Source organism: Bombina bombina, chromosome 5, assembly GCF_027579735.1.
Source record: "Bombina bombina isolate aBomBom1 chromosome 5, aBomBom1.pri, whole genome shotgun sequence".
Lineage (NCBI taxonomy): Eukaryota > Metazoa > Chordata > Amphibia > Anura > Bombinatoridae > Bombina > Bombina bombina.
This window is the reverse complement of record NC_069503.1, coordinates 670,810,232-670,835,044: the sequence shown is the minus strand read 5'-3', so window position 1 is coordinate 670,835,044 and position 24,813 is coordinate 670,810,232.

Below are 24,813 nucleotides of genomic sequence, written 5' to 3'. Positions count from 1 at the left end.
TTACAAATTGAGAAAAAATTAGGAAGTGTGCCTTGTGGCACAGGAAACGTGTCAGATATAGGACAATAAATGTGGATTATCCCTAAAAGTATAAAAAGAGATTGCTCACCGTTCCTGTGTCCGGGTCTTCCGAAAAGAAATCACTCACCCTTGAAGTGGTGTATACCAACTCTGCCACCTACAAGATAACTGTGGTTTCATCCAGTACTCCCGTACTGCCTGAGTCTGCCATCAGAGGATTGTATACTGCGACATCCGGAGAAACGGTAACCTTTACAGGCTGAGAAATTGCTTAGCAAAGCATCCATTGCTGTCTCCGGGTCATTACCTCTATCCGGGATTCGGCCCACGGCAATGGGCTCCAGGGAGATGACGTCAAATGTGACGTTACACAGAACAAAGGAGGGGTGAGGGATATCTTGGCCCGGTGCTGGCAAAAAGCTGAGGAAAGCCAGACTTGAAAATTGGTAAGTGGAATTCAAAAGGAGGAGAAAGTCCCGCTGTTTGTAAGGATAAAACTTGTTTTTATTTCCAAAACATCATAAAAACAACAGCAATTGTAAGGGTTCAATAAAGTGCACAAGATGTGAGAGCGTAGCACCAATGGCTTACATGTTTCGGCACAAAGCCCTAATCATAGCCTGCGGTGCTACACCTGTCATAGTGTTTAAAAAAGGTGAATGTTACAATTAATAGGTTATAAACCATAATAGGAAGAAACTTCCTCAATATCATACAGATTTAAAGTTTAACCCCTTATGTGCATAGACAAATATGCCATTTAGGTAAATAAATATATGCAAAATAATAACATAGTAGCATATACAAATATATATATATATACATATAGAAAATATGTATATTTATAGAACAACCCTGAAGAAAATTCTTATCGGAAGATACGGGAGATACAGTAACAATAAGAGAAATACAATGGCAATAAGAAAACCAAAATATAAAAATACAGGAATTGCGTATTCCTATATAAAAAATGTCCAACTTTGGCATCTATCTTATCCCCAACTGAATTGAGACAGAACACTAGACCAGCTAGCTTTTGGCTTAAAAATGTTGGCATGTTCAAGTGTGGTCACAGGAAATCTAAACCCTGTGAATATGTACAGGTCACTGATGCCTTTACTTCCGCAGTGAGTGGACAAACATATACAATAAAGACATGCCTGAACTGTACTTGCACTCATGTGATATATCTCATTACCTGCATAAAATTCAACATACAATACATTGGTCTCACCTCAAGAGACAATAACTCGTGCATAAGGGAACATATATCTACCATCTCCAGGGGTAAATCCAGCACTCCCCTAGTGCAACATTTTGCCTCTTATCACAATAGTGACCTAAACTCCTTCAGATGGGTAGCAATCGAAATGGTCATGGTGCCCAAAAGAGGGGGAGACATTGAGAGTCTATTAGCTAAACATGAAGATTATTGGATTTTTCATCTTAGAACCAGACTTCCCCATGGTTTCAATTCTAAATATGACCTTATTAATGTCTGGGAGTAGTATTTGGTTCTAATCTGTTTATTTTTTAATTTTTTATTTTTCATATATGAATATTTAATATTTTCCGTCTTGTATCTTAACTATATACATTGAGGTTTATAGTAAGGTAATATTTCCATTCTGATTTGCATATACCTTATCTTATGTTTGACATGGTTACTGTACATTAACATTCTCTTTATCATGCTCCTTTGTCTAAATAATCATGCCACATAACGCAATACAGGTAGCCCTCAGTTTATGCCGGGGTTAGGTTCCAGAAGGAATGGTTGTAAATCGAAACCGTTGTAAATTGAAACCCAGTTTATAATGTAAGTCAATGGGAAGTGAGGGAGATAGGTTCCAGGCCCCTCTCAAAATTGTCATAAGTAACACCTAATACATTATTTTAAAAGCTTTGAAATGAAGACTTTAAATGCTAGACAGCATTATAAACCTAATAAAATAATCACACAACACAGAATATATAATTAAACTAAGTTAAATGAACAAAAACATTTGCTAAACATCATCATAAACCTAATAAAATAATCACACAACACATACTTCACTTGCATTTCTCTGCAAACAGTTCTTTCTATGCATTCCAATCTGGACTGAGTTATAGACAGGAAGATCTTGTTCCTTTGAAATCTGCTCTATAGCTCAGATCTGGTTAAACTGATTAATTTCAGGTTGCTTGGCTTTACTACAACACAAGAGGACAGCTCCACCTACTGGCTATTTTAATAAATGCACCGCTTCTCAATGCTTTTCAATAGCAGTCACATGACTGGAAAAAAAAGGTTGTTATTCTGAAACGGTGTAAATTGAACCGTTTTAAAACGAGGGCCACCTTGTACCTGTATTTTTATATTTTGGTTTTCTTATTGCTGTTGTATTTCTCTTATTGTTACTGTATCTCCCGTATATTCTGTTAAGAATTTTCTTCAGGGTTGTTCTATAAATACTGTATGCATATTCTCTATAAGTATATATATTTGTATATGCTACTATGTTATTATTTTGCATATATTTATTTATCTAAATTGCATATTTGTCTATGCACATAAGGGGTTAAACTTTAGATCTGTATGATGTTGAGGGCGTTTCTTTCTATTATGGTTTTTAACCTATTATGTGTAACATTCACCTTTTAAAACACTATGACAGGTGTAGCACTGCAGGCTATGATTAGGGCTTTATGCCAAAACATGTAAGCCGTTGGTGCTATGCTCTCACATCTTGTGCACTTTGTTGGACCCTTCCAATTGCTGTTGTTTTTATGATGTAGAATAAATGTGATAATAAAATACACAAAGTGAATCGTGAAACAAAAAAGTCCAAATATAAGGATATGTAACTAAGAAAGGTCTCTTCGCTCTTCTGCGGTCCTCCGTGTGTTCTCAAAGAAAAGGAAACAAGATATGCAACATAGTGTAACTCTGTAACCACTTATAGTGCAACAATTCTGCTTGTTTAACGAGTAATTACTCACATTTGTTGGAGCTTATAGCCAAGCTCAGGGTAATGCGCACTCCCACTTTATACTGGTGGGAAAACAGTACTCTCAGGCAAATCTTATAAAAGCAAACATTTATTAAAATATATAAAAAGCGTCACAAATGCTTTTACAACACCTCTTACAAAGGGAAACTGAGTAATAATGGCTGTAAAATACGCAAGAGAGTGTCAATTCCGACGTACGTTTTGCTGAATCAGCTTTTTCAAGGATTCCTTGAATAGTTATTAAATAGTTATTAACTATTTAATAACTACCTAGCTAAAAGAAATACAAAATTACCTGTAAAATAAATCCTAACCTAAGTTACAATTAAAACTAACACTACACTATCATTAAATAAATTAAATAAATTAACTACAAATAACTACAATTAAATACAATTACATAAACTAACTAAAGTACAAAAAATAAAAAAAGCTAAGTTACAAAAAGTAAAAAAAAATAAGTTACATTAAATAGGATTCTATCAGCCAATCAGAATTAAGGTAGGAAAAATCTGATTGGCTGATTGAATCAGCCAATCAGATTGAAGTTCAATCCGATTGGCTGATCCAATCAGCCAATCAGATTGAGCTCGCATTCTATTGGCTGTTCCGATCAGCCAATAGAATGCGAGCTCAATCTGATTGGCTTATTCAATCAGCCAATCAGATTTTTCCTACCTTAATTCCAATTGGCTGATAGAATCCTATCAGCCAATCGGAATTGAAGGGACTCCATCTTGGATGACGTCCCTTAAAGGAGCCTTCATTCGTCAGTAGTCCGTCGGGAAAGAAGGATGTTCCTCGTCGGCGGGATGAAGATGGATGCTGAAGAAAGAAGATTGAAGACCCCGCTTGGAAGATGACATCGCCCGGATGGAAGACTTCTTCAGCGCCGCTTGGAAGATGACATCGCCCGGAGGGAAGACTTCTTCAGCGCCGCCTGGAGGATCACTTCATCGGATGGAAGACTTCTTCAGCGTCCCTTGGAGGATCACTTCTGCCGCTCCGGATCTCCTCTTCGGTTCCATCGGTGGGTCGGCTGGCTGAAGAAAACTCAAGGTAGGATGATCTTCAGGGGGGTAGTGTTAGGTTTATTTAAGGGGGGTTTGGGTTAGATTAGGGGTATGTGGGTGGTGGGTTTTAATGTTGGGGGGTGTTGTATATTTCATTTACAGGCAAAAGAGCAGTTTTCTTTGGGGCATGCCCCGCAAAAGGCCCTTTTAAGGGCTGGTAAGGTAAAAGAGCTTTGAACTTTTTTAATTTAGAATAGGGTAGGGCATTTTTCTATTTTGGGGGGCTTTGTTATTTTATTAGGGGGCTTAGATTAGGTGTAATTAGCTTAAAATTGTTGTAATATTTTTTTAATGTTTGTAACTTATTTTTTTAATTTTTTGTAACTAAGCTTTTTTTATTTTTTGTACTTTAGTTAGTTTATGTAATTATATTTAATTGTAGTTATTTGTATTTAATGTATTTAATTAATGTAATGATAGTGTAGTGTTAGGTTTAATTGTAACTTAGGTTAGGATTTATTTTACCGGTAATTTTGTATTTCTTTTAGCTAGGTAGTTATTAAATAGTTAATAACTATTTAATAACTATTCTAACTAGCTAAAATGAATACAAAGTTACCTGTAAAATAAATATAAATCCTAAAATAGCTACAATGTAATTATTAATTACATTGTAGCTATCTTAGGGTTTATTTTACAGGTAAGTATTTAGTTTTAAATAGGAATAATTTATTTAAGTATAGTGTAGTGTTAGGTGTAATTGTAACTTAGGTTAATTTTTATTTTACAGGTAACTATTACATAGTTAATAACTATTTAATAGCTATTGTACCTAGTTAAAATAAATTGAAAGTTACCTGTAAAATAAAAATAAATCCTAAGATAGCTACAATATAATTATTATTTATATTGTAGCTATATTAGGGTTTATTTTAAAGGTATTTATTTTTAAATAGGATTAACTTAGTTAATAAGAGAAATATTATTTAGATTTATTTAATTATTATTTAAGTTAGGGGGGTGTTAGGGTTAGGGTTAGACTTAGGTTTAGGGGTTAATAATTTTATTACAGTGGCGGCGGTGTAGGGGGGGCATGATAGGGGTTAATAAATGTATTATAGGTGTAGGTGGGCAGATTAGGGGTTAATAAATTTAATATAGGTTGCGGCGGGGTCCTGGAGCGGCGGTTTAGGGGTTAAACTATTTATTTAGTTGCGGCGAGGTGCGGGATCAGCAGGATAGGGGTTAATAACTTTATTATAGAGGGCGGCGGTATAGGGGGGGCAGGATAGGGGTTAATAGGTATAATGTAGGTGGCGGTGGGGTCTGGGAGCAGCGGTTTAGGGGTTAATACATATATTATAGTTGCGGCGGGGTCAGGGAGCGGCGGTTTAGGGGTTAATATGTATAGAGTAGCTTGCGGGGGGCTCCGGGAGCGGCGGTTTAGGGGTTAATAACTTTATTTAGTTGCGGCGGTGTAGGGGGGACAGATTAGCGGTGTTTAGACTCGGGGTACATGTTAGGGTGTTAGGTGCAGACATCTCCCATAGAAATCAATGGGATGTCTGGCAGCAGCGAACTTGTACTTTCGCTATGATCACACTCCCATTGATTCCTATGGGATCGGCGGATTGAAAACCAGGTACGCTGGGCCGTAAAAGTGCCAAGCGTACCTGCTAGTTTTTTGATAACTAGCAAAAGTAGTCAGATTGTGCCACACTTGTGTGCTGAACATCTGGAGTGATGTAAGAATCGATCTGTGTCGGACTGAGTCCGGCGGATCGAAGCTTACGTCACTAAATTCTACTTTTGCCGGTCTGTAGCCTTTGATAACTAAGGCGAATCAGCCTCGCCACAAATACGCTGCGGAATTCCAGCGTATTTGAGGTTGACGGCTTGATAACTACCCCCCTAAGTCTGCACCTAACACCCTAAAATGTACCCCGAGTCTTAACACCCCTAACCTTACACTTATTAACCCCTAATCTGCCGCCCCCGCTATCGCTGACCCCTGCATATTATTATTAACCCCTAATCTGCCGCTCCGTACACTGCCGCCACCTACATTATACCTATGTACCCCTAATCTGCTGCCCCTAACACGGCCGACCCCTATATTATATTTATTAACCTCTAATCTGCCCCCCCCCAATGTTGCCGCTACCTTACCTACACTTATTAACCCCTAATCTGCCGACTGGACCTCACCGCCACTATAATAAATGTATTAACCCCTAAACCGCCGCACTCCCGCTTAAAAAACCCTATAATAATTTGTATTAACCCCTAATCTGCCCTCTCTAACATCACCGACCCCTAACTTCAAGTATTAACCCCTAATCTGCCGACCGGACCTCTCCGCTACTCTAATAAATGTATTAACCCCTAAAGCTATGTCTAACCCTAACCCTAACACCCACCTTATTTAAATATTATTTAAATCTAACGAAATAAAATAAATCTTATTAAATAAATTATTCCTATTTAAAGCTAAATACTTACCTGTAAAATAAACCCTAATATAGCTACAATATAACTAATAATTATATTGAAGCTATTTTAGGATTTATATTTATTTTACAGGCAACTTTGTATTTATTTTAACTAGGTACAATAGCTATTAAATAGTTAATAACTATTTAATAGCTACCTAGTTAAAATAATTAAAAAATTACCTGTAAAATAAATCCTAACCTAAGTTACAATTAAACCTAACACTACACTATCAATAAATTAATTAAATAAACTACCTACAATTATCTACAATTAAATCAACTAAACTAAATAACAAAAAAACACTAAATTACAAAAAATAAAAAAAGATTACAAGAATTTTAAACTAATTACACCTACTCTAAGCCCCCTAAAAAAATAACAAAGCCCCCCAAAATACAAAAATGCCCTACCCTAATCTAAAATAAAAAGTTTACAGCTCTTTTACCTTACCAGCCCTTAAAAGGGCCTTTTGCGGGGCATGCCCCAAAGAAAACAGCTTTTTTACCTGTAAAAAAACATACAATACCCCCCCAACATTACAACCTACCACCCACATACCCCTAATCTAACCCAAACCCCCCCTTAAAAAACCTAACACTAAGCCCCTGAAGATCTTCCTACCTTGTCTTCACCACGCCGTCCAGAAGAGGCTCCAAAGTCTTCATCCTATCCGGCAAGAAGAGGTCTAGAAGAGGCTCCGAAGTCTTCATCCTATCCGGCAAGAAGAGGAGATCCGGACCGGCAAACATCTTCATCCAAGTGCCATCTTCTATCTTCATCCATCCGACGAGGAGCGGCTCCATCTTCAAGACCTCCGGCGCAGAACATCCTCTTCTCCCGACGACTAGACGATGAATGAAGTTTCCTTTAAGGGACATCATCCAAGATGGCATCCCTCGAATTCCGATTGGCTGATAGGATTCTATCCGATCAGCCAATAGAATGCAAGCTCAATCTGATTGGCTGATTCAATCAGCCAATCAGATTTTTCCTACCTTAATTCCGATTGGCTGATAGAATCCTATCAGCCAATCGGAATTCGAGGGACGCCATCTTGGATGACGTCCGTTAAAGGAACCTTCATTCGTCGTCTAGCCGTCCGGAGAAGAGGATGTTCCGCGCCAGAGGTCTTGAAGATGGAGCCGCTCCTCGTCGGATGGATGAAGATAGAAGATGCCGCTTGGATGAAGATGTTTGCCGGTCCGGATCTCCTCTTCTTGCCGGATAGGATGACGACTTCGGAGCCTCTTCTGGACCTCTTCTTGCCGGATAGGATGAAGACTTTGGAGCCTCTTCTGGACGGATCAGTGATACCCGGCGTGGTGAAAACAAGGTAGGAAGATCTTCAGGGGCTTAGTGTTAGGTTTTTTTAAGGGGGGGTTGGGTTAGATTAGGGGTATGTGGGTGGTGGGTTGTAATGTTGGGGGGGTATTGTATGTTTTTTTACAGGCAAAAGAGCTGTTTTCTTTGGGGCATGCCCCGCAAAAGGCCCTTTTAAGGGCTGGTAAGTTAAAAGAGCTGTAAACTTTTTATTTTAGATTAGGGTAGGGCATTTTTTTATTTTGGGGGGCTTTGTTATTTTTTTAGGGGGCTTAGAGTAGGTGTAATTAGTTTAAAATTCTTGTAATCTTTTTTTATTTTTTGTAATTTAGTGTTTGTATTTTTTGTAATTTAGTGTTGTTGATTTAATTGTAGATAATTGTAGGTAGTTTATTTAATTAATTTATTGATAGTGTAGTGTTAGGTTTAATTGTAACTTAGGTTAGGATTTATTTTACAGGTAATTTTTTAATTATTTTAACTAGGTAGCTATTAAATAGTTATTAACTATTTAATAGCTATTGTACCTAGTTAAAATAAATACAAATGTGCCTGTAAAATAAATATAAATCCAAAAATAGCTACAATGTAATTATTATTTATATTGTAGCTATATTAGGGTTTATTTTACAGGTAAGTAGCTCTAAATACCAGCGGGCGGCCAAAACCAGCGTTTGGACCCCCTAACGCTGGTTTGGACGGCTAACGCAGAACTCTAAATCTAGGCGATAGTTATTATATTATATATATTAACTATATTAACCCTAATTATATTAGAGTTAATATAGTTAATATCGTTATTATATTATATATATATATATATATTAAGTATAATAACCCTATCTAACTCTAACATCCCTAACTAAATTCTTATTAAAATAAATCTAATTAATATTAATATTATTAATTAAAATATTCCTATTTAAATCTAAATACTTACCTATAAAATAAACCCTAAGATAGCTACAATGTAATTAATAATTACATTGTAGCTATTTTAGGGTTTATATTTATTTTACAGGTAACTTGGTATTTATTTTAACTAGGTACAATAGCTATTAAATAGTTAATAACTATTTAATAGCTACCTAGTTAAAATAATTACCAATTTACCTGTAAAATAAATCCTAACCTAAGTTACAAATACACCTACACTATCAATAAATTAAATAAACTACAAATATCTAAACTAAAATACAATTAAATAAACTAAACTAAATTACAAAAAATAAAAAAAGATTACAAGATTTTTAAGCTAATTACACCTATTCTAAGCCCCCTAATAAAATAATAAAGCCCCCCAAAAATAAAACAATTTCCCTACCCTATTCTAAATTAAAAAAGTTAACAGCTCTTTTACCTTACCAGCCCCAAAGAAAACAGCTCTTTTGCCTGTAAAAAAAAACACAATACCACCCCCCAACATTACAACCCACCACCCACATACCTCTTTTCTAAACCCACCCAAACCCCCCTTAAAAAAACCTAACACTACCCCCTGAAGATCTCCCTACCTTGTCTTCACCCAGCCGGGCAGAACTCTTCATCCGATCCGGGCGATGTCTTCAATCAAGCGGCAGAGAAGTCTACTTCCATCCGGGCGATGTCTTCAATCAAGCGGCAGAGAAGTCTTCTTCCATCCAGGCGATGTCTTCAAGCAAGCGGCAGAGAAGTCTTCTTCCATCCGGCGATGTCTTCAAGCAAAGCGGCATCTTCAATCTTCTTTCTTCGCTCCTCCGCCGTGGAGCATCCATCCTGCACGACAACTGAATGAGGAATGAGGTACCTTTAAATGACGTCATCCAAGATGGCATCCGTCAAATTCTGATTGGCTGATAGGATTCTATCAGCCAATCGGAATTAAGGTAGAAAAATCTGATTGGCTGATTGAATCAGCCAATCAGATTCAAGTTCAATCCGATTGGCTGAACCAATCAGCCAATCGGATTGAACTTGAATCCGATTGGCTGATTCAATCAGCCAATTGGATTGAACTTGAATCTGATTGAATGATTCAATCAGCCAATCAGATTTTTCTACCTTAATTCTGATTGGCTATTTTTTTTTTATTTTGGGGGGCTTTATTATTTTATTAGGGGGCTTAGAATAGGTGTAATTAGCTTAAAAATCTTGTAATCTTTTTTTATTTTTTGTAATTTAGTGTTTGTTTTTTTGTAATTTAGTTTAGTTTATTTAATTGTATTTTAGTTTAGATATTTGTAGTTTATTTAATTTATTGATAGTGTAGGTGTATTTGTAACTTTAGGATTTAGGATTTATTTTACAGGTAAATTGGTAATTATTTTAACTAGGTAGCTATTAAATAGTTATTAACTATTTAATAGCTATTGTACCTAGTTAAAAAAATACCAAGTTACCTGTAAAATAAATATAAACCCTAAAATAGCTACAATATAATTATTAATTACATTGTAGCTTTCTTAGGGTTTATTTTATAGGTAAGTATTTAGATGTAAATAGGAATATTTTAATTAATAATATTAATACTAATTAGATTTATTTTAATAAGAATTTAGTTAGGGATGTTAGAGTTAGATAGGGTTATTATACTTAATATATATATATATATATATATATATATATATATATATATATATATATATATATATAAAATACAATAACGATATTAACTATATTAACCCTAATATAATTAGGGTTAGTATAGTTAATATATATAATATAATAACTATATTAACTATATTAACCCTAATATAATTAGGTTTAATATAGTTAATATAGCTGGCGGCGGTGTAGGGGGATTAGATTAGGGGTTAATGTGTTTAATATAGGTGGCGGCAGTGTAGGGGGATTAAATTAGGGGTTAATATTTTTAAAATAGATGGCGGCGGGGTAGGAGCTAACTTTAGGGGGTAGTTAAGGTAGATGGCGGCCGGGTAGGGGCTCACTTTAGGGGGTAGGTAAGGTAGATGGCGGTGGGGTAGGGGCTCACTTTAGGGGGTAGGTAAGGTAGATGGCGGTGGGGTAGGGGCTCACTTTAGGGGGTAGGTAAGGTAGATGGCGGCGGTGTAAGGGGCTCACATTAGGGGGTATGTAATGTAGCTGGCGACGGTTTAGGGGGATCACATTAGGGGGTTATACTTTTAATGTAGGTGGCGGCGGGGTCCGGGAGTGGCGGTTTAGGGGTTAAATACTTTATTAGGGATTGCGGTGGGGGATCGCGGTTGACAGGTAGATAGACATCGCGCATGCGTTAGGTTTTATTTAGCAGGTAGTTTAGGGAGTTACGGGGCTCCAATAGACAGCGTAAGGCTTACTACGGCTGCATTTTGTGGCAAGGTGAAAATGGAGTAAGATTTCTCCATTTTCGCCACGTAAGTCCTTACGCTGTATATTGGATACCAAACTGCGCAGGTTTGATATTCCTTTCTATGGCCCAAAAAACTACAGGCAAAGGCAGAAATATACGAGTGTAACTTATAGGTTAAGCCATATATAGGATACCAAACCCGCGCAAAATTCGGCGTCGCCGGCTTTTGTGGGTGACGCTGCATATCGGATCGGGCCCCTGGTATTATGGAAGTCAAAATGATATTTAAGAATGCACATAGCTAAATATAAATGATACGTATAAAGTATTGCAGCTCGTGCTCCACTTAGTGAATGTCAATCCCACTAGGTGTACATATAAAACTGAGTATATCATTATTCAAACCAATCAAAATAGTAAATCAAGGCAGACAAACCAGTGGTCATACAAGCATCAATGAACACAGATTTCAGGGCTATTAAATGCAATATAATAATGTACAGATCAGAAAAATAATATGCAGTAAAAATTTAGGAGAACTAAGTCACAGCTGTTCTCCAAAACTCTAAAGTCTAAAGAGATGGTAAATTCAGTACTAAAGTCAAGTCACATCAAATTCTTAGCAAATAAACAGATATCGTTGCAGAGAAGTTAAAAACTAGCTATCTTTAGGACTCTATAAAATTATTTCTGTATTCTAGATAAAATATATCTGCTCATTCAAATCATCAAACAGGAATTAATCTTAGTTGTACTCCAATTTTTTCTTTTATGGCAGGTAGAGGGCCAAGTCTTGCCTGAGGTTAAGACTTCAAGAACAGCAAGAGGACAAATTTAGTCAAACAGTTCCCAAGACAAAAATGGATGAGATGAAATTCAGAATCTGAAGCTTGAGGCCTTTAGGAATTTTCTTCAAGTGAAGCAATGGGTAGTCTGTGACGTGATTCTACTGAAAGAGAGGAGTGTTTTCTTTCAAATGACATGTTGTGCGTCTCTCTAAGATGCTGGTGATTACCTCAAAATGGTAATGCTCTGCTATAACCTGTAAAAAATAGAAAGCAAGCTGTTGGGCTTTAAACAAACCAACTTCTCCTCCTCTGTTTACTCATTTGTCCTCCTAGGATGTAGGATATTTCTGTGAGAAACAGTGATTATCACAATGTATATGAGGGTGATTATTTTTATAGAGGAGAGGGGGATAAGCCCTTTCATTTGAAAAATGGGAATTTCATGTATTCACTCCATGTTACAAGTTAAAATCTGTGCTATGTATGTGTCTTTGTGTTTTTTCTCATTTTGTTTAACTGAAAGCTAGCATGTGTGGTTGTAGGTTATGGATCCATGGAGAAATAAACTTTGGCATGGTCCGGGGCCTCTCACCATTTGGCCAAATGTTCTAATTTGTTTGCTTTTAATCTAGCTGTTTGCCTATAAATCAGTGCTAGACTTTCTGGGTTATGTTTAAATATATAGTAAAATTTAGAAGTAGAGATTTCTGTACCAAAAAAATTAAAAAACATTTTAAAGGCATGCATAGTAAATTGGACCCTTAACATCTGTTACCTCATAAAGAAAAACATTTGCAAACAGTTTATTGAAGATGTTTATGTAAAAGGACAGGTAATTTTCAATTTGATTAATCTTATCTAGAGTTAGGAAAACATATGTCTTATTTTAGATTAGAAAAAAGTTGTCTGTTAGATAATATTTCAAATGCAAGTACAAGTAATAATGAAATCTTCGCAGACTTTAATTAAGAAGCAACACCAGTTAAGATTACGAAATGATCTAGATAAAAGATCACACATTAGACTTCATGAAAGTTGTCCCTCAAATGAGGGTTATACACTACTCTCACTCCTATTAAAATAATCTAGAGATAGATTTTAATAAAGGCTCTTTTTTAGTAACTGTATCACAATCACATTACAAGTTTCTAGACGTGTAATGCCAATACTGTACACTTAACCCTAACTCAACTAGGCTGCCTTTACACTTGAGGACCCCAAAGTACTTAGGGAGAAAAAAATAAAAACTGAAATTTGCATAAATGTATTTGCATTTAAATAGAATCATTTTTCAATATACTTCATTTAGCAAAAATGTTTCTAGTAAATGTTTTTAATGTTTCAGAGGCATACACACATATGCTAGGTGTGACTAGAGAATCAGGATTTAAACACCATGCCTGCTCAGAGAGCTGTTGGTGGTGTGTATTGCATCACAGAAAACTTAATAAAGTCTTACAAGCTACAGCTGGCTCTCTGAGAAGATGCAGAGTTTGAATGCTGGTGCACTTGCCTCGCATGGCATATATGAGTATGCCACTTAAAAACTGTAATAACTAATACTAAAAACATGTATGCTAATGGATCTGTTTTAAAACTGTAGTATTACATGCACATTTCAGTTTGAGTTTCTATTCCTTTAACCCCTTAATGACCGGACCATTTTTCAATTTTCTTACCCTTAATGACAATGGCTATTTTTACATTTCTGCAGTGTTTGTGTTTAGCTGTAATTTTCCTCTTACTCATTTACTGTACCCACACATATTATATACCGTTTTTCTCGCCATTAAATGGACTTTCTTAAGATACCATTATTTTCATCATATCTTATAATTTACTATAAAAAAATATAAAATATGAGGAAAAAATTGAAAAAAAAACACACTTTTTCTAACTTTTACTCCCAAAATCTGTTACACATCTACAACCACCAAAATACACCCATTCTAAATAGTTTCTAAATTTTGTCCCAAGTTTAGAAATACCCAATGTTTACATGTTCTTTGCTTTTTTTGCAAGTTATAGGGCCATAAATACAAGTAGCACTTTGCTATTTCCAAACCACTTTTTTTCAAAATTAGCGCTAGTTACATTGGAACACTAATATCTTTCAGGAATCCTTGAATATCCCTTGACATGTATATATTTATATTTAGAAGACATCCCAAAGCATTGATCTAGACCCATTTTGGTATATTTCATGCCACCATTTCACCGCCAAATGCGATCAAATAAAAAAAATTGTTGACTTTTTCACAATTTTTTTCACTAACTTTAGGTTTCTCGCTGAATTTATTTACAAACAACTTGTGCAATTATGGCATAAATGGTTGTAAATACTTCTATGGGATCCCCTTTGTTCAGAAATAGCAGACCTATATGGATTTGGCGTTGCTTTTTGGTAATTAGAAGGCCGCTAAATGCCGCTGCACACCACACGTGTATTATGCCCAGCCGTGAAAGGGTTAATTAGGGAACTTGTAGGGAGCTTTTACATTTAATTTTAGCTTTAGTGTAGTGTAGTAGACAACCCAAATTATTGATATAGGCCCATTTTGGTATATTTCATGCCACCATTTCACCGCCAAATACGATCAAATAAAAAAAAAAACTTAAATTTTTCACAATTTTAGGTTTCTCACTGAAATTATTTACAAACAGCTTGTGCAATTATGGCACAAATGGTTGTAAATGCTTCTCTGGGATCCCCTTTGTTCAGAAATAGCAGACATATATGGCTTTGGTGTTGCTTTTTGGTAATAATAAGGCCGTTAAATACTGCTGCGCACCACACTTGTAATATGCCCAGCAGTTAAGGGGTTAATTAGGTAGCTTGTGGGGTTAATTTTTAGCTTTAGTGTAGAGATCAGCCTCCCACCTGACACATCCCACCCCCTGATCCCCCCCTGACCCCCCTCAAACAGCTCTCTTCCCTCCCCACCTCACAATTGTCACCGCCATCTTAAGTACTGGTAGAAAGTCTGCCAGTACTGAAAAAAAATATTTTTTTTAATTTTTTTTATTTTTTGTCATAAAGTCTGCAGTGATAGATCTCCCCTTACCCCACAACCTCCCTGATCCCCCCATACATCTTTCTAACCCTCCCCCTCTATCTATTTGCCGCCATCTTGGGTACTGGCAGCTGTCTGCCAGTACCCAATTTGCCCCCCAAAATAGTTTTTTTTAACTTTTTAAATATAAAATATTTGTTTTCTGTAGTGTAGCTGGCCCCCCTAAATAATCTTCAACCCTCCCCCTCCCAGATCCCTTATTAAAGAACCGAGATGCCACTGCATCTAGATCGATCGTTTTTTTTTTAAAAATGGGCTGTAAATTTTGCGTGCGCGTGCACCCACCCCCCGCCCCCCCTCGGCCGCAACCTCCGCACCGGCAACAAATGGTTATAAGGAACGATCGGTTATAGATTAACAACAAGATGTAATGCTAGGTTAAAGCAGCTCCCACCCACCAACTCATTTGAACACATACATAGCCAATGCAGATGGGGCCACAGAGTGGCCCTTTCTGCATCAGTATGTAAAATGGGGGATTGTAGTGATGCCTCAATATTGAGGCATCACTACAATCCCTTGTAAGCAGCTGGAAGCGATCATGATCGCTTCCAGCACTTCAGACAACAGAGGATGTACCAGGTACGTCAACTGTCATTAAGGGAAGTTTTTTCTATTACGTACCTGGTACGTCCTCTGTCATTAAGGGGTTAAGTACTTTAAAAAATCCACCACCCACACTACCAAACCCCCAAATAAAATCCTATCTAAAAAACCTAAGTTCCCCATTGGCCTGAAAAGGGCATTTAGCTCTTTTCCATTGCCCATAGTCCCTAATCTAAAAATAAAACCCATTCAATAATCCCTTAAAAAAACCTAACACTAATCCCCGTAAATCCACTTACAGTTTTTGAAGACCGGACATCCATCCTTCAAGCCGGGAGAAGTCTTCATCCAAGCGGGCAGAAGTCCTCAACGAAGCCTGGAGAAGTCTTCATCCAAGCAGCAAGAAGTGGTCCTCCAGGCGGGCAGAAGTCTTTCGAAGGCTACTGAAGTATGAAGGTTCCTTTAAGTGACGTCATCCAAGATGGCTTCCCTTGAATTCTGATTGGCTGATAGAATTCTATCAGCCAATTGGAATTAAAGTTGAAAAAATTATTTTGGCTGATCCAATCAGCCAATAGGATTGAGTTTGCATTTTATTGGCTGATTGGAACAGCCAATATAATTGGAGCTCAATCCTATTGGCTGATTGGATCAGCCAATTGGATTGAAGCTCAATCCTATTGGCTGATCACATCAGACAATAGGATTTTTTCAACTTTAATTCTGATTGGCTGAATCCAATCAGAATTCAAGGGAAGCAATCTTGGATGACATCCCTTAAAGGAACCTTCATTCTTCAGTAGCCGTCGAAAGAAGAGGATGCTCCATGCCGGATGTCTTGAAGATGGAGCTGCTCCTCTTCGGAAGGATGAAGATAGAAGATGTCATCTGGATAAAGACTTCTGCCCGCCTGGAGGTCGACTTCTTGCCGCTTGGATGAAAAATTCTCCCGGCTTCGTTGAGGACTTCTGCCTGCTTGGATGAAGACTTCTCCCGGCTTGATGAGGATGGATGTCCGGTCTTCAAAAACTGTATGTGGATCTTCAGGGGTTAGAGTTAGGTTTTTTTAAGGGTTTATTGGGTGGGTTTTATTTTTAGATTAGGGACTTTGGGCAATGGAAAAGAGCTAAATGCCCTTTTAAGGGCAATGCCCATTCAAATGCCCTTTTCAGGGCAATGGGGAGCTTAGACACGATTTTATTTGGGGGGTTTGGTTGTGTGGGTGGTGGGTTTTACTGTTGGGGGGTTGTTTGTATTTTTTTTCAGGTAAAAGAGCTGATTTATTTGGGGAAATGCCCCACAAAAGGCCCTTTTTTATTTTGGGGGGGCTTTTTTATTTAGTGTTTATTTTTATTTGTAATTTAGTTAATTGTATTTAAATAATGTGATTGATTTAATTGTAGTGTAATGTTAGGTGTTAGTGTAAGACAGGTAAGGTTTTATTTTACAGGTAAATTTGTATTTATTTTAACTGGGCAGCTAGTAAATAGTTAATAAGTATTTACTAACTAGTCTACCTAGTTAAAATAAATACAAACTTAGCTGTGAAATAAAAATAAAACCTAAGATAGCTACAATGTAACTATTAGTTATATTGTAGCTATCTTAGGGTTTATTTTACAGGTAAGTATTTAGTTTTAAATAGGAATTATTTAGTCAATGATAGTGATTTTTATTTAGATTTATTTTAATTATATTGAAGTTAGGAATGTTAGGGTTAGATTTAGGGTTAGGTTTTAGTGGTTAATAACTTTTAGTATAGTGGTGACTGTGACGTTGGGGGTGACAGATTAGGGGTTAATAATATTTAACTAGTGTTTGCGATGCGGGAGTGCGTGGTTTAGGGGTTAATATGTTTATTATAGTGGGGGCGATGTCCGTAGCGGCAGATTAGGAGTTAATAATTGTATTTTAGTATTTGCGATGTGGGAAATACCGGTACTATGGAAGTCCCATTGAAAAAGGACTTTTTGAAAGGTGCGGTAGTTACTATGCGTTACGGCCAAAAAGTGTGCGGTACAGCTATACCTGCAAAACTCTTAATAGCAGGGGTAGTGAAAAAGCAGCTTTATGAGGCTTTTTCACTCATAACGCAAAACTCGTAATCTAGCCATTGATTTTTCAGACTAAACTTGTTGACTGTCTTGCATCCAGTCACATCTTTTGGCTGTTTTTATAAAGGGTTATTTCTCTGTTAAAGCTTCCTTATATAGAGGCTTGTTATGGAGTACTGTTACTGTTCCTATTACTACCTGTGTCTACATCTTGGCTCTCTTTAGAATATTTATTAGTGGATTACCGTCTTGTCTATTCTGTTCCTGTTTATTTCCAAGTAAGACTTAAGTTACTGATATTTTTCTGTCCAGATTCTGGCTCCTGTGTCTCTGGTACTTTAGTTCAGTTCACAACTCTCACTATTATTGCTTGTCAAGTTGGCCTTTGTTATAAGGACAAACCTGAACACCTGGAAGGTAAGAAGATACTTGGGTGATACCAAGTGCAACAGCAAGTGATACCTCAGTTTTAAAATGCATTTACCAAAGTGAAACATTTAGCCAAATAATTTTAATGCACCTGATGCATAAATTATTTCCCCTGCTCTTTCAATGGAAAGCAGAAGTAGAGCAGTAATTGCACTCATACTACAAGCCAATTGTTAGGCATTGTGTTCATGTGCAATCAAAAACTACCACTTTTACATTTAGCGCTTTTGCAAAACTGGTATTAATTATTATAGCTTAAATTGCACATACAAATACATGCTAAAATGCTATCTCTATAAATGGATAGAGATGAATTAAAGGGATAGTCTAGTCAAAATTATACTGTCATGATTCAGAAAGAGCATGCAATTTTAAGAAACTTTCAAATTGACTCCTATTATCATTTTTTTTTTTCCATTCTCTTGGTATCTTTATATATAAAAAAGAAACAATGTAAGTTTAGTAGCCAGCCCATTTTTGGTTGAGAACCCGGAATAGCGTTTGCTGATTGGTGGCTTCATTTAGACACCAATCAGCAAGCGCTACCCAGGTGCTGAAACAAAAATGTTCCAGCTTTTAAGCTTGCATTCTAGCTCTTTCAAATAAAGATACCAAGACAACAAATAAATTATAATAATAGGAGTAAATTAGAAAGTTGTTTAAAATTGTATGCTCTACCTGAATCATGAAAGTTTAATTTTGATTAGACTATCCCTTTAATTCATCTTTATCCATTTATAGAGATAGCATTTTAGTGTGTAATAGACTATTAATTGCATTTTAGAACACAAAAAAAACAAAGACAGTAATCAGTAAGACAGTAGTAACAAAATAGTAATTTTTTATACTTTTTATTTTTTTTTATAAATATTAATTAAATAGTTTGGATTTGAGAATGTTTGGATTTTGGATTGTGTACCTGTACCTGGAGCTTGAGAAAGGAGGGTGATCCTCTGAAATGCGTTGCTTGATTAGTTACCCTGTATATTTTGTCCGCAAGGAGCACCTGTAGTGAACAGGTGTAGAGAATGGAGCTGTAATGGCATGAATTGAAAGGCAAAGACGCTTGAAAGCCAGTTACAAAAATACCCTAGTCCCTCAAAGCTATTAAGAATCTACGCTGGACATTGGATTAAGGGCCCAGCAATAACATTTTTACTAGTTGTGGAACCCTATGGAGACTGGAACCTTTACAGGAGCAAATCTGAAAGGATCCGGTGTAAGTACTTAATTACACCTTTTTTGAATTATTTTACCACCAGTAACAATACATTCCTGTCTCTCTTTGTTTCTAGACCTCACAAACTCTGGAAAGCAACTTCACATTAACTCTGGAGAGAGTGCAACACATTTTAAGTCCAAATAAGAGACCTTTGCATATATATATATATACACACACACACACAGAGAAATGCACTCACAGGAACGAACAACCAGCTCAATACCATTGTTAGCCTGTTCTATGGTGATTTACCACCTGGGTGCAACTTGTTTTAGCTCAGCATTGCTTTTCACAGAGTAGAACTTTCCTGTAGTATATCAGTAAGATCTCACCTATTATGGTCAGTCCAGCGCCAAAATACCAGGCAATTCCTCTCTGAACAAGGAACACAGCAACCCCAGACGATCGTTTCGGCCTTCATTGGGCCTCGTCAGTGAGGTGTAGCAGTATTCCTCTAAGCACACTGAGCAAGGAGTCCACGTCTGGTTGCCCCTTTTTCCCATAGGGAGACTAAATACATACAGAGAGAAATGCACTCACAGGAACGAACAACCAGCTCAATACCATTGTTAGCCTGTTCTATGGCGATTCACCACCTGGGTGCAACTTCTTTTAGCTCAGCAATGATTTTCACAGAGTAGAACTTTCCTGTAGTATATCAGTCTGATCCCGCCTATTACGGTCAGTCCTGCGCCGAAATCACCAATCAGCTTCCACCCAGTTGTCATGACAACATGTACACGTAATACACAGCTCGTTACATTCATCATCTTGAAAAAGACTGTGCTATTTGAGCAGCAATAAGGAATGCACTGCTGCATACTATAATAGTGGAATGAAACATGGCACATAGCGTATTGTCAAGCAATATTGTGGTATCGCTATGCAATGAATACTTAACATGCCACCCGCTACCAAATCACATAGTGCACCTAATGGGTCCCATTACAAAGAGGATGAGTACAACCAAAAGATGAAAATAAACTCTATCTATATTATATACAGCCCTAAAAGAATATATACATTTTAACTGTCTGTATCACACAGAGCAACCATAGAAAAATTCCATATATCCTAATACACATTACAGTTTTACCTCCTTCATGTCTCCAGGAATATAGGTAGATGCACCTCACACAAAGGGGTGTGAGGTGTTGAGGAAGTCAGTACAACAACATTGGTCTCTTCTTGAATCAGATCCATCACTACCATTTCATATGATGAGGCCACTACAGATGGTGTACCGTAGAGCGGATAATTTGAGGGATCTATTGGTGAAAACTGATCTAACTGATTGGTATCATAAGGAAACCTGGCTGAAGACCTCAAAGAAGGGATGCTTCACATGCCTTTCTTTGATGGGACTTTGTATATATATATATATATATATATATATATATATATATATATATATATATATATATATATATATACATACAGTATACAACAGAAGTTAGTACACCCTAGTGCAATATCACTTAAATGTCAAATGATTCAAAATTGTATAACCTAACAGTAACTGCATTATATCTATGTTTTACAGTAGGGTATTTGCTCTTATGTAAAATTAAAAACTAACAGTTTAGATTTACTATATTAAAAATACTGGCCCCAAAGCAGGAAATCAATGCAAAAAAAAGTCAGTGCACCTTTCATTACTGAGATTCAAATCTTTTATTTTTTTCAATACTTTGCATGTCCACCTTTATTTTTGATCACTAGAGAGATGTTCTGCCCTTCTCCAGGGATACATTTTTTTCAGCTGCTCTTTGCTGGAGGGGTTGTGTTGCTCTACCATTCTCTTTAAAATACCCTAAAGGTGTTCTACTGGATTCAAGTCAGATGACATACTTGGCCAGGTCATAATTTTCACTTGTTTCTCCTTTAGAAACTCCTTTATGATTTTGGCAGTGTGCTTTTGATCGTTATTATGCTGGAATATTCGTCCTCTGCCAAACTTCTGGAGACTGGGAGTCATATTGTCAGCCAATATTTTGGTATTTTCCATGCATTCATGGTGCCATCTATAAATGTCATCTCCCAAACATCTTTTGCAGTCATGCATCCCATATCGTCACACTCACACCTCCATGATTCACTGTTGGGACTATGCATTCACTGTAATATTCCTGACCAGGTTCACACCAAACATGCTGCACCCCACCTGAGCTGAAAAATTGGATCTTGGTCTTGGCCATCTTTTTTTTTTTTTAAAGTTTACTTTTTATTGGTAATCCAATTCTGGGTACAGAAAAAAAAGACAGGATATTAACACAATATTTACATACTTGTGGAATAAGATACAAGTAGGCCACAAAGCACGAATAAGAAAAAAAACAACAATATACATACTATTATATCTTAATAATCGACATACCATTTATTTTTTTTACCCCTAAATGGATACCATTTACTAACAAGCGAAAAAAAAGAAAAAGGAAAGAGAGAAAAAAAAAAAAAAAACACACACCACCCGACTCTCCCACGCCCTGTCACATCTCTCTAAAGTTCGCAACCCACATAGGAGGAAATTCATTCAAAAGTACCAGTTCCGAAAAACACTTGGAGCTGAGGAAAGGGGTGAGAATGTTCTTTTGCACCGAAAGAGGGTAAGATTTAATTACTGGCAACCAGCTATATATAAATTTAGAGATTTTTTTTCTGAAGCTAATCGCTTGTAAAAGGATTCAAATATTATATGGAGTTGAATTTCCTTAATAAATTTAGCAATGGAAGGTGCTGTAAAGGCTAGCCAATTCTTAATAATCAGAAACCTGGCTGTTAGAATAACAATTTTTAACGCATATTCATAATGTGAAGACAAATCACTAGGAGTCCTCAAAAATATTATCTGTTCTGGCAGAAATTGAAAAGATACTTTAAACAGTTGAGAAAACCAGTACTGAATTTTCTGCCAGATCTGAAACACTTTAGGACATAACCATAAAATATGCAATAGATTAGCACTCGGATATCGACATCGGTTACAAGCGAAAAGCTGCTTAGGAAAAAAACGCAACATCTTAAACGGTGATAAGTAATAGTTATTAATAAGTTTAAAGTGAGATTCTTTCCAGCTTATCGGGATAATGCATTTATCTAGAGAGACAAAGCTTTGCTTAATGGTGTCTGCCTCAATCTCCGGGAACATACTGATCCAAACATTATATAGCTTGTCAATAAAAGGCAAGCTCTGTTTAGTTAACATAAGATCATAGACTAGAGAGATTGCAATATTACCTTTCCTGTAACTGTTAATACATATATCAATCTCTGCCCAATTACTGAGAGTCGCTGAAGCACCAAGCTGCTTATAATAAAAGTGACATAATTGGAGGTAAGCAAATAGATTATTCTCAGACAGACCAAATTGATGAAAAAAAACCTTGTGAGGGAGAATTTCCCTACTCTCTGAAAGAGCTTGGGATACATATTTAAGGCCTTTTCCTCCCACAAGCCAAATATTTTGTATTGCTTCCCTGGAATAAATCCAGGATTTCCGACTATAGGAAGAAAATTTGAAAAGTATGGTTCAACTTTTAAGATATTTCAAAACTTTTGCCAAGCAATAATAACATTATTGATTGTAATCAATAGTTTAATTATAGAGGTAAGTGTGCGCTGGGGGCAGTGTAGAATAGCCTTTAAAGCAAATGGTTGTATTAGAAAACTTTCTAAATCATTAGTTGCAAAATTATCAGAGTCAGTGATCCAATCCAAAGCAATTTTGATTAAAGTAGCAAGATTATAGAGTCTAAGATTAGGTAGCGCCATACCCGCTGCACTGTGTTTTGACATTAATTTATTTAAAGATATGTGTGATTTTTTTCCCACCCCAAATGAACCTAGATACACATCTATTGAATCCACAAAGATCTAAATTGGTAAAAAAAAAAGGGGGTAAATTCTGAAGGATACAGAATTTGTGGGAAGATAATTGTTTTAATTAAACTAATTCAGGCTGAGATAGATAGCGGAAAAGATGCCCATAGTTCAAGATCTTTTTTAGCCTTCTGCAATGCTGGATGCAGATTTAAATTATACAATTTTTTGCGGATTTTTATGAAGCATAATACCTAAGTACCTATAGGATGTCACTGTTTTAAAAGGGTGCTGTTGAAAACTAGCCCTAGATTTATTAACCCACATAAGTTCACTTTTCTGATAATTAATTTTATAACCAGAGAAGGAGCTAAATTCAGATAACATATGCAAGATTAAGGGAATAGTCTGAGCAGTATTCTCCAAGAATACCAAAAGATAATCTGCATACAATAGGATTTTCAGGCTATGTGAGCCCCCAAGGAGATTCCAAGTAAATTATTCCTTAACGAAATTGCCAGGGGTTCAAGTGCAACATTAAATAATAAGGAGGACTTGTACCCCTACCCAGTGTCAGTTTAGGGGACTGGATGCCATTTATAATCAAATAGGAGATCAGTGATTTGTAGATTTTACAAACAAAGGTCATAAATTGATCCTTAAGACCGAATTCTTCAAGTGCCTTAAATAAATATTGCCAAGTGATGGAATTTTTCTGCGTCAAGCGTGAGAAGTGCGATTTCAGGCGGGATATGATTTCTCTCTTACCCTTTTCTAAATTCCAAAAATAATCTAATAATAGGGTAACTTTCCGAATATTTTTGGCAGAATTTCTACCGGCTATAAAACCTGTCTGATCAGGATGAATAATAAAATCTAGACATTTCGCTAACCTGGTGGCAACAATAGAGTTTAAGATTTTGTAATCAGTATTCAGAACCAATATCGGTCTATATGAGGCTAGATCTTCTGCTTCTTTATCTTTCTTAAGAATCAAGGTGACATTAGCCGCAGAAAAATAATTAGATATAGAATTATTGGAACAAAAATAACCATTAAATAATTTTTCTAAGGTTACTTTTATATCCTCAGCTAAGATTTTATAATACTCGCCCGGTAGAAAATCCTGACCTGCTGCTTTACTCTATTTTGTTTTTTCCTATTGCTTTAAAGATTTCTTCCCCAGATATTGGTGCATTTAAAGTTTTAAGTTGATCATCAGGAATTTTAGGGAGATTAATTTTTGTCCAAAAATTTTCTAAGTTATTAAAATTAATTTCAGCCTTATTATATATTTTTTTATAAAAAGTATGGAATGCTTGACTAATACTTTCTAAATCCACATATCTACCCTCATTTGTTTTAATTGCAGCTTTAAAATTCAGACTCTTTCTATTATTAACTAATCTAGCTAGATGTTTAGCTGAGCATCCAAAAGAGCCTTTAAATAGAATATTCAATTTTAACTCCTCCGTAAGTGACTTCTTTTGTTAAGAAGATGTCACAATCTCTTCTGGCTAGACAGTACAATTCCCAGTTTTCTTTAGTTCTATTGGTACAAAATTTATTATATGCATTCCTGACTCTGTTTGCAACTTGAATTTCACCTGCCATATTTTTTTTATTCCATGTATATAAATATGACTTGATTTCTCCTCTCAAAACAGCTTTAGAAGCCTCCCAGAAAGACTCGATTTTATTGAAACTTGCAATGTTAAGAGCAACATAATCTTTCCATTTCTG